We start from the raw sequence: 11716 nt of genomic DNA, 5'->3' as shown, positions 1-11716 counted from the left end.
CCGAGTAGCTGGGACTACAGGGCCTGCCACCATGCTCGGCTAATTTTTATATATTTAGTAAACATGGGGTTTCACCACGTTGGCCAGGCTGGTCTCGAACTCCTGACCTCAGGTGATCCACCCGAATGGTTCACTTCTTCTTTCTCATTCCCCCCAGCCACAAATCCAGCCCTATATCCTCTTTCCTGCTTCATTTTCTAAAATGTCCAGGCCAGCAAGTGTCATCCATGTGAGGGAACTAAGTCACCGGCCTCTTCCTTCCCATTCTGCTTCTGCCTTCATCCTGCATCCTCTCACCTCCTGCTTCTCAGAAGACACACAGAATTTCTCTGCTGGACCAACCTCAGGCTTGGGTGCCCCCTGCCAAAAACACCTTTATCTGCCACAGTGTCTGAAATGCCAGCACTGTCATCAATTCCTTTGGTTTCTGTCTTAAAATGTTAGTATGCCTGGAAAAATAATAAATCTTGTTTCTAACATTCTGAATAATCGTTGAGAAGACCAACTACCTCTTTGCTGTGCCTTGGGAGCCTTGGCCAGCTGGGATTGGAATCAAGAGATGGTTTAAGGAACAGGGGGAGAAAGTGGAGGGACTGATGCAAAACTTAACCCATTATGCAATTTTGTCCTGGAGTAACCTCACCCTTTGGCTTGGCTTTGGGGAAAGGAGTAGTAATTCCTCTGTGGCTGAAGCTGTAGGTGTTCCAGTTGTGTCCCCTTGGCTTCCCTTAGCATTTACCTGCAGACATTTTTCAAACAACAGTGGGGACAGTCAGAAGATCAGGAGTGGTGATGCCCCGCAGAAACTAATGCAGCACAATCCTGAGGCGTGTTCTCATGGTCTCTCAGAGCACCCCAGCAACAACCCATTCAATAATGCACCTTTTATTGCTCACCACTCAGAGCGCTTTCTGGATCACCTCTGAAAAATACGACTCATGCTCACATTCTTGTTTCACATTTTGTTTCAAGGGGAATCCAAACAGACACCGTATATAAGGGAACTTTCCCTTCGATTCCCACTACTCAGAGGGGAGAAAATAAAGCCCACCGGCTCCTAAAAAATCCACAGACCCAGATTACAGGAATGTGCATTGAAAGTTTAAATGCACATACCCTTACATCCAGAATTCTAGAAGTTTACCTAAGAAAATTAGCAGACCGGATGTGCAAAACTTTCTAAGGATGCATATCATCACATAGAAGGGTAATATTGGGAAGCCACTTAATGTCCAGCAATACCAAATAGGTTAATAAATCATGGTATATCCTGTGTTGCCATTAGAAATGATGATATAAGCCAGGCGCGGTGGCTCACGCCTGTAATCCGAGCACTTTGGTAAGCCGAGGTAGGTGGATCACCTGAGGTCTGGAGTTCAAGACCAGCCTGACCAACATGGAGAAACCCCATCTCTACTAAAAATACGAAATTAGCCGGGCATGGTGGCGTATGCTTGTAATCCAAGAAAGAAAAGAAGAGAAAAGAAAAGAAAAGAGAAAGAAAAAAAATGATGATATATATTTTCAGCCAGCTTTGCATGTCTCTGGTGCTTATATAAATACACCTACATACATATAGCTACATGTGCACATGAAGAATCTGGAAGGATGACAACAAAATGTTAACAATGGTTATGTCTGGGAAGAAGGATTGGGGGTTGTGAATCACTTTCCTTTTCTTTACACCTTTCTGAATTGGAATATATATATATGTGTGTGTGTGTGTGTGTATATATATATATATGTGACTTTAAAATTTTTGAGACTTGAAAAAAAATTGTAATAGAAATCAATGACCTCAGTGCGAGAGAACTGAATTTCATAGCTCAGACTCGTTCTCCCAACAGGAGCTATTGGTCTCACCACCAAGGGGAGGTTGGAACAGACCCACAGAAAGGAACTGTCCCACTTAGCCAGGCCAGTACTTGGCAGTGGCTGTTCTAAGCAAGTTAGCAAACACATCTGCCAACTGGCAGCCATCGGAGAGCATGTCATGTCACGTGTCCAGCATGTGTGGCCATCTGACTCAGAGGCAACACGCACAGCTCTGGCGCCATGCTCGGGGTCGCGGGTTGGGATCAGCTGTGCCTCCCCATCCCCACCCGCTGCAGACCACCTCCCCTTACCCTGCCTGCAGTCCCAGCTGGCGCGTGGAAGGTGCCTTTCCAATTTGCTCCCCATTCGGGAGTTTCTTATTCCCACGGGAAGAACTCGTTGCCATGGGGATGTGCGCCTCCCAACCCTGAAGCCTGCCCTGGAGACAAAATCCTTCTCTGTGCAGCCCTGCCTGGGCTCCCAGGCTGAGCGGGGGGATTCCGGGGGTCCACCTAGCCCTCTGGGATAAGGGGCTTTAGTCTCCCCATTCTTTGGGCTTCTGGGGTGGGGACAGTGGGAGGATTAATTATGGACGCAAGGTCACAGGGAAAGGGAAAGGGAAAAATGAGAAAGATTTTATTTAAAGCCCCTGGTCATTCTTGCTTTCCGCCCGCCCACCACGACCCCTCTGCCAGATGCCGTCTCCAGTTCGGGAGCGTTGCATGGGGACGCCAGGCACTCTGCTTTTCCTAAACAACTTCCAAGAACCCCAGAACATTTCTTAAAGTGTCTGGAACTAAGCTTTAACCTCGCCTGCTTCATCAGCCTGGGACGGAAAAGACGGGAGGGGCGAAGAAGAGGCGGGGAACAGAGAGCTCGGGCCCGGGACGTTCGGTGTAAGTGATCCAGGCTTCCAGTGCCCCGGGCGCACCCCGCGGAGAGGCGTCGGGGAGTCGGGGACGTGCGGGAGGCGACCACCCAGCCAACCCCGGGGGATGAGCAGCAAGGCTGGCCACGCATGGCAGGACACTGGGCGCAGAGACCCGCCCAGGGAAGCGGGGGATGGGGACAGGCGGCCACGTGCAACCGCTGGCAGGTGGGAGCCTCCCAGGCGCCAGCTCGGAGAGGGCCACGCCCCTTCCGGATTCCCCGCGCTAGGCCTCCGGACAGCTCAGGGGCCACGCCCCTTCTCGAGGTCTCCGCGCTGGGCCTCGGGACGGCTCAGGGCTCCCTCCGCCCCTCCTCAAGCCCCACGAGTCTCCCTGCGTACCTCCCTCCAGGTGCGGCACTGGATTCCCAGACCTCAGCACCCACCGCATCTCCTGTTACTCGCCCCAGGGTGGTTGCCCGGGGAAAACCTCCAAGCGTTTCACTGGCTCGCCTGGAAACGCTTTCATCTTTGCTCCATCAGCAGCAGCTCTTTCATTAATTGAGTTCTTCTGGCTTTAGAGCCTCCCACTATGATCATGCTACAAATTCCCGAGGCCAGCACCCGAGGCCTGCTGGCTCCGATCTGGGCCACGTGTAAACCCAGGTGCGCCCCCTGAGTCTCACGCCCTCCTCCTGTTGCCTCCCCATCCCTCTGGCCTTCGGGACTTGGGGTTGCAATGAATCTTAGATTTTTTCCAAGAGTCTTCTATTCCTCCAGCGTCTCCGTGCACCCGCCCGCTCCAACACCTGACATTTTCCTTCAACTCCACCCTCCCCTCCCCGAGTCCACAGACACACGCACACCCACACGCCTCTTCCCTTCCGCTCCACCGTCAGTCAGTGGCAGAGTCAGTCCATCCAATAGGCAGGAGCCCAAACGACTGTCCACAGACAGCTGTCCTCTCGCCCACGAGAGTGGGGCTGCACGCAGCAGCAGGCCCAGGAGGAAACCGTGCTTTGATAGCCCCAGGCATCGTATTTCATCGTATTTCACAAGTGAGCCAAATGGAGAAGGGATTAGCTGTTTCACCCAATAAGCCCACATCTGTAGTTACATTCTGACTGGGATAAAATTACCCTGGTTATTAATCCTTCTGCTTTAGAGCATAAGCTGATCACCAGCTGGGGTCAGGAAAAAATTCCATCCCGACTCCTTCCAACCTGCTCCCCCATCCTCAGCTGCCCCATTTCCTGTGGTCTATTCTTGCACAGTTAGGTCTACAAGCTAGGTTGAAGGCCACCAACTGAGACACCTGTCCCGAGACAGGACCATTCTAATCTGCCCTGAAAAGGACAACCCATTGATCATGTAAGTATGTATTGAGAATCTACTGTGGGCAAGACATTGGTCTTCGCTGTGGGAGATACAAAAACCATTCAGGCATGGCCCTTGCCTTCTTCATGCCAAGAAAAGCTGAAGTGTGTGGTCAGAAATTGCATGTGGTTTCTGGGACTTCCTGCCCTGAGGCACCCTGGGTGTACCGGATGGCTTCAGGAAACAGTTTGGATATGGCAGTATTTTCATGCCCATTGCCATTCCCTTCTGCCTCAAGTGTATGTGGGTTCTCCCTGCAGTCAGCTGGCAGGCCAAGCCAGGGTAGCTTTATTTCTGTCTCTGACCCTTTCTCTTCAGACTCCAAATCTGCAGGTGCTGGAGACTTTGAAGGAGTCTCCATTTCCCTTGGTAGAAACAAAAGGTAGGAACAAGCAGGTGGAAAGCCAGGGTTGCTCCTTCCAGCCAGTGGGTCTGGGGCTGCAGCACACAAGGTTGACATCCCGAGAGGTCATTTTCCTCGGTCGCTTCAGACCTGGCATTGGGTGGACAGACCACATGATTCAGCATCCAACTTGGGCATCTCTCAATAACAGAAAGAGGTGCCATTGATAATTTCATGGAACTTTCCTGAGCACACCAGGGTGTGCTCATTCTGCCTGAGGGGTCATCTCCCTTGGGCATCATAAGAGGCACCACTGAGACACAACAGCTTTTGTCACCGTTTCCTGATTGCTTCCCAAGCTCTCTGTCCTCTTCCCTGTGCTAGTCATCTCACAGTCTCCTTCTGCAGGTAGATCCTCCCTACTTCAGCCCTTCCTCCCACCTCAGCTGCTTTGTTCCCACTGCCATGCCCAAAACACCTGTATTTCCACTCTCCAACCTTGGATCAACCCAACTATGTTTTCACGCTACTATGTCCAGGATGCTGGGTGATACTAGAGATAGCCATCAATAACATTCATTACGTGAATAAGTTTGGGTGGATCCTGTGACACAGTTACGCCTTCTACCGTGCTTCTCAACATTGCCCAGTCCTTATGTTGGTGTTCTCATTTCACATGATAGAGTTCCAAACCTTTTGTAGCCCGAATCATCATCTATCCCCTAATTCTTGGGAGACCCTAACTTCACCAATAGCAACAACAACCAAAACCAACCAACCAAACAAAAAAATACTTAAGATATGAACCTCTCAGATTTCCTGAACTCTCCACCTCCAGACTAAATTTGTGGATGGATACCTATCTGTTGACCATACCCTCCCTCTTCAATGAAAACTGCCTCTCCTTCCACTCCATTTGTGAGGCATCCATGGATGCTGACATGTGCTTACATAGGACCTCCTGTCCACAGCCAGAATTAGCCAGAATTCACTGTCCCATGATTGGGCTCCTAAAATACTCAAGATGAGAGAAATGTTACTTTTCTTTACTATAGTAATGATTTTACTATCAAATGCATCCCATAACCTTATGTAGTAAACATCAAATATGCACAATAAAATTTATTTGAAAAAATAAAGCTGGAAAATTGAAAGTAATGAATGTTCAATTAAAATCTACAAACAAGCAAATAAATACATACTCAAGATGGACCAGTGACAGCCTTTCTCTAGAATTTTTGATTTGAGGCCAAGAAGGTTGGTGCAGCCTTTCTCCCATGGCTGTACCTGTGAAGATAAACATTTGGGAATTGATGGCAGCCTTGTTTCTCCACCAGGCTGAAGAAACTAGGACCTGCAGGGGCTGAGATTGGAGTGAAACAGATGTGAAGAGAAAAGTCCTGGGTCCAGGTGGTCCTGGGGCCCAGCCATGCTCTTGTTTTTTTTGTTTGTTTGTTTTTTGTTGTTGTTTGTTTGTGTGTGTGTGTGTGTGTGTGCTTTTAATAGAATTTCCCTCCTCCTGCCTGTGGCTAATTCCTTCTGCACCCTTGGTTCAGCCCCACCTGGCGACCCTTGTTCCATCACTTCCACCACTTCTCTAGAATCTTCAGTCATTTCAGCGACACATATGCTCGTCTTCCTGCCCAAAAACTGAATAAGCAAAGACTTTCTTTCATCTCTGTCCCTCTTCAACTTCTGCCCTTCCCTTCTACTCACTATCCCTATTTTCTCACCTCCTACTTCATGCCCAATCTGCTGCTGCTATCTTGCTCCATTTCTTCTTCCCATTTTCTTGATGCTGCTCTCCTGACAGGCAGTGCCTTGCAGAGTACGTCCAATTTCTCATGTTTATGTTGCTTGTCTGCAGCATCTGGTATCAGTAACCACCTCCTCTTTCTCAAAACTCCCACCATGCTTGATGGTTTTCCTGCGATTCTTGACCTGATGCAGAAAAGCTTGACCTGCAGAAGCTGTCCTAGAAACAGTCAGGATCTAAAGCTCTAGACTTTTCCAACCTGCCTCTCATTGCCATAAAAATGCAACTGACCTGTGTCTCCCCTCCTGGTGCACCACTAAGGGATGGCTGACTGATCTAATGAGATTACTGGAACTAAGGCATTCACAGGTGAGTTATTTTGATATTTTAATAATAGCTCTCAAGACTTAGCTCAGTGTCTCTCAAAGTTGGATTACAGTGGAAGGGAGTGGTGGGGAGCAGGTATAGGATGGAAGAAAGGGTTGGAAATATATTGTTGAGGGTCTAATAGTTTTTGAGACGTTTAATTTTTGTATTTTCACTTTAATGTTAATCAGTACTTGATCATGCATTTTAATTTGCCATTCCACTGGCACCCAAGTAATCACCAACTTTTGGTGCAATATTTCAAAAGTGGGGTATAATCTCAAAGATTCAGATAATTTTTTCTTCTAACATGAATCACTTTGTTCCTCAAATTGGGAAGTACTAACTTAAGAAATAGGCATTGTAGGAATGTGAGTGTTGTTTATGTATCTGGAAGCACCAAGAGGAGAGACTCAGAAACGTAAGACCTAAGTCCTGCCCTCAAAAACCCACAGGCTCATTGGAAAAACAGCACAGGAACACTTAAGAAATGAAATTCAAGCATGAAGTAACAACGTGAGGTATGTCACAAGGTGGTATGTTATTAGTATTATTATTACTATTATTATTTTATGAGACAGAATCTCACACTGTCGCCTAGGCTGGAGTGCAATGGCATGATCTCGACTCACTGCAACCTCCACCTCCCAGGTTCAAGTGATTCTCTGGCCTCAGCCTCCTGAGTGGCTGGGATTACAGTTGCCCACCACCACGCCCAGCTAATTTTTGTATTTTTAGTAGAGACGGGGTTCCACCACGTTGGTCAGGCTGGTCTCGAACTCCTGACCTGGTGATCCACCCACCTTGGCCTCCCAAAGTGCTGGGATTACAGGCGTGAGCCACCACGCCCAGCCATTGGTGTGTTATTAAGAGATGTGTACACTACTTTCTCCAGGAGATCACAGAGCTTTCCCTATAGGAGTAATCAATGGAGGCATCCTTGTTGGGGAAGGGTCTTGGTGGTGGATGCTGGTCTGGAAATTGATCAAGGCCTTAAGTAAAAGTTAGGAGGTATATTTCCAGAGTAGAAAAAGAGAGAGACAGAAAGAGAGATTCTAGGCATGAAGAAAGCCCAAGAGTTCACAAAGTCTTGAGCTTGGGATAGAAATCAGACTGGACCAAGTGGAGGGTTATAGGGGACAATGCTCATTTAACAAAATATTTTGTTTATATTATGTGATGTTTTAAAAATGTATCAAGAAAACACTATGGGCAAAATCAGAACACAGTTGGACTTCCTTACGTTTATGGGGTTTTTTTCCTTTTTTCAATTGATACACGTATTTGTACATATTTATGAAGTATACATGATATTTTGTTACATGCATGGAATGTGGAATGATCAAGTCAGGGTATTTAGGGTAGACATTACCTCAAGTATTTATCATTTTTATGTGCTGGGAACATTTCAAGTTCTCTCTTCTGGCTATTTTGAAATATACAATACATTGTTATCGACTGTAGTCACCCCACTGTGGTATAGAACATTAGAACTTATTCCTCCTATCTAACTATATGTACCCATCAACTAAGCTCTCTTAATCCCCTTCCCCACCAGCATACCTTCCCAGCATCTGTTATCTATCGTTCTCCTCTCTACCTCCATAAAATCAACTTTTTTTAGCTTCCATATATGAGTGAGAACGTGCAATATTTGTCTTTCTCTGACAGGTTTATTTCACTTAACATAATGACTTCCAGTTCCATCCATGTTGCTACAAATGATATGATTTTATTCCTTTTTTATGGCCAAATAGTATTCTATTTGTGTGTTTATATCACAGTTTTAATCCATTTGTCCATTGATGGACACTTAGGTTGATCCCCTCTGTTTGCTACTGTGAATAATGCTGTCATAAACTGAGAGCACAGGTATGCCTGTGATGTACTGAATTCTTTCTTTTAGATAAATACCCCATAGTGGGATTGCTGGGTCACATGGTAGTTCTATTGTTAGTTTTTTGAGAAATCTACATACTGTTTTCCATAATAGCTGTACTAATTTACATTCTCACCAACAGATCCTTGCCAGCATCTGTTACTGTTTTTTGTTTTTTTGGTTTTTTTTTTTTGTCTTTTTAATAGTAGCCATTCTAACCGGGGTAAGAAAATGTCTCATTGTGGATTTCAATTTGCATTTCCCTGATGATTAGTGATGTTCAGCATTTTTCATATACCTGTTGGCCATTTGTATGTCTTCTTCTGAGAAATGTCTATTCATGTCCTTTGCTCACTTTTTAATGGGATTATATGGGGTTTTTTTCCAACTGTTGAGTTGTTTGAGTTCCTCGTACATTCTGGATATTAGTCCTTTGTCACATTAATAGTTTGCAAATATTTTCTCCAATTCACCAGGCCGTCTCTTCACACTGTTGATTGTTACCTTTGCTGTGCAGATGCAGAAGCTATTTAGTTCAACATAGTCCCATTTGTCTAGTGTCATTTTTGTTGATTGTGCTTTTGATGCTCTTTTATATTTATGGAGGATAGAGGTGAGACATCATAATCATATCAGTGTTAAGGACATTGAAAGGTTGAATGCAGATCTTTAGTAGCAGATAAAGCTGGGACCATATTTTGGAAGACTTGAATTCCAAGTGAAACAGTTGAACTTGCATATCTTGATGTGCAAAGGGCTTCGAGGACAATGACTACCTCAAGTTCTCTGGGTCTCTGGAGAAAAATATTTCTCATTTTACATACCTAGTCTAATACTTGATTTCGTATCTTTTACTGCATAGTGTACATTTTAAAAACTACACATGTGAGTTTTCTGGTGGTAGAAATTATGCCTGTTTGTTTCATTACTATTGTTAATTGGTATTAGTTGGAAGAGATTATGTCCCTTTAAGTGCAAATCCTCCCTTGCAGAATAAATCCTAAGACAACTGGTGACGTTTATTGCTTCTATTAGCTTGATAATCTTAAAACAATCTTGATGCCATTTACACAACTTTTTCATTCCTCCATGTTATCAGACCATTACTTAGCCATTATGGGTTGTTACATTGTGCTTAGGATAGTGAAGATCTGACAACATGGTGTCCTGAGTCACACATATCTGTGAAATGAGTGAATACATGAATAATTAGGAAGGATACATGATAGGTAAAGATATCCCAAGATTGGCATTGAGAGGGAGGTTGAAATAGATGATTGCTCAGCTCTATTCCAGTTCTAAGAATTTTCCTTGCGTTGGGGAAGGCAGGGAAGAGGCCATTCAATTCTCTAATGGCAGTCTCTCAAAAGAGACCTGCTTTATCCCCTTTCCCTAGAGTTTTCTTAAAAAGATACCACCACCCTTGTTAGTAGTATATTTCAGTTTCTCCAAGTTTCAGAGAAAAATTTTCTTTCTAATAGCCAACTCAACTCCCTAAAACCACAGTTTAAGCCCATCCTGTCTGCCTGCTTCTTCAATGACAACAATTCCTCTCAGGGTCATGGTAAGGCTACAGATGCTCTTCCACTTACAGTGGGGTCACCTCATGATAAACCCATCACAAGTTGAAAACACTCTAAGTAGAAAATGCATTTAGTACATCTAACCTACTGAACATCATAGCTTAGCCTAGCCTATCTTAAACATGCTCAGAACACTTCCATTAGCCCACAGTTGGGCAAAGTCATGTAACACAAAGCTTATTTTATAAGAAAGTGTTGAATATCTCATATAATTTATTGAATACAGTACATTGTAGAACACAGTATTGGTCATTTACCCTGATGATCGCATGGCTAACTGGGAACTGTGCTTGCCGCCACTGCCCAGCTTCAAGAGAGGGTACCGTGCCACATATTGCTAGCCTGGGAAAAGATGAAAAGTCAAAATTTAAAGTACAATTTCTACTGAATGCATATTGTTTTTGCACCATTGTAATGTCAAAAAATGTAAGTCAGGACTGTCTGTATTGCTAAAGCCAGCCTAAGATTAAAATCCATAGAAGGACTTAATGGGGAGGAAGGGGAGGCATTTATAGAAAAGCCATTCAAGGTGATGTGGTTCTGCAGGAGGCTGAAGAGCCCCAGGGATTCACTAAGAAAGCATAATCACATTGAGCACTGCAGATCGCCAGGCTGGCGTCACAGCCCAGAGCATGGCCCGAATGAAGGTGGATTGCTTCAGTTATCTGGGCATCTTGATGAATGGGTACTGCACACACTCGGAGGGAGATGAGAGGAAACGAGCCAGAGATTAATCACTTATGGCATCAATGAATGGAGAGTGTTTAGAGTCTGTGGTAGACAGAGGGGCAACAGCAGACAGGAACCTAGGGTAATCAGGCCACCATTGGGAAAAAAAGTGGGCAAATGTAACACCAAGAACCATCTTTGTTAGGCTGATTTGCATAAGGGTAGTGACAATTGAAGTAGCCCAGGTAGGGAAGAACAGTGGAGTTCAGTCCTGGGAAGTACCCAGGCTAGAGGTCTGGGAGCCCCAAAGGTAACCCCAAACCAGAGAAGGAGGGTCTCAGAAGCAAAAAGAGGAAGATGCCAAAAATAGGGTAAGAACAGGAAATGAGAATGAATACAAGCAGCCTCCTGGAGGCTTCTAGAAGATAAAGCAGTGTGCAATCCCCAGCGTTTCCCAGAATTTCAACAACTGCTCATTATTAGTGGGATATCAGTTCTTCTCTGCCCCAAAATTAGCAGGGGATGGAAGGAAAGGAAGGAAGAAGGGAAGGAAGGAAGGAGGAAAGGGAGGGAGGGCCTTAAGAAAGGGCTATGAGAAGACTCACATGATTTCCTTTAAAAACCATTTGTCTTAACAGAAATGTACCTGGCCCATGGATCCACTTGAATTTTTTACCACCTGGTGTTGAGCCCTGTAAAGTGCTATGAAAACTAGCACAGCCTCACTTGGGACTGAAAGAAAATAAATCACAGGCAGGATTTTAAACGAACATAGAAAACACAGCACAAGCAATCCTAGCTGTTTGGGCTGCTGAATCCTGCAACCTTCAACTATGGCGTGGAGACAATGGGGCAGAGGGATGCTCGTTTCCCAGGTTACTACTGATTGTTGGGAAACGATTCTGTGAACTTCACATAAGCAGATTTTGTTCAGAATAATAACAAGAAAAACATTGAGAAATGGAAGCGGAACATGAATAGGAAAATAATGGTTAGATGACCTCACAGGAATGCATACCCAATGATATGGCTCACGTGCAGAGAGGCGGCACTCGATTTT

The 11716-nt window shown here is 45.2% G+C and overlaps 1 long non-coding RNA gene across 1 annotated transcript; it reads right to left on the bottom strand.

The window, feature by feature from the left end:
• Positions 1–9440: 9440 nt before the first annotated feature.
• LOC139356112 (uncharacterized) lies at positions 9441–11433 on the bottom strand. The gene is made up of 3 exons (XR_011607505.1): positions 11303–11433; positions 10245–10329; positions 9441–9586 (listed from the first exon to the last, which is right to left on the bottom strand). It is a non-coding gene; the product is annotated as an uncharacterized lncRNA (long non-coding RNA).
• Positions 11434–11716: the final 283 nt, after the last annotated feature.

Source organism: Macaca nemestrina, chromosome 9, assembly GCF_043159975.1.
Source record: "Macaca nemestrina isolate mMacNem1 chromosome 9, mMacNem.hap1, whole genome shotgun sequence".
NCBI lineage: Eukaryota > Metazoa > Chordata > Mammalia > Primates > Cercopithecidae > Macaca > Macaca nemestrina.
This window is presented reverse-complemented; position numbering and strand designations above follow the sequence as displayed.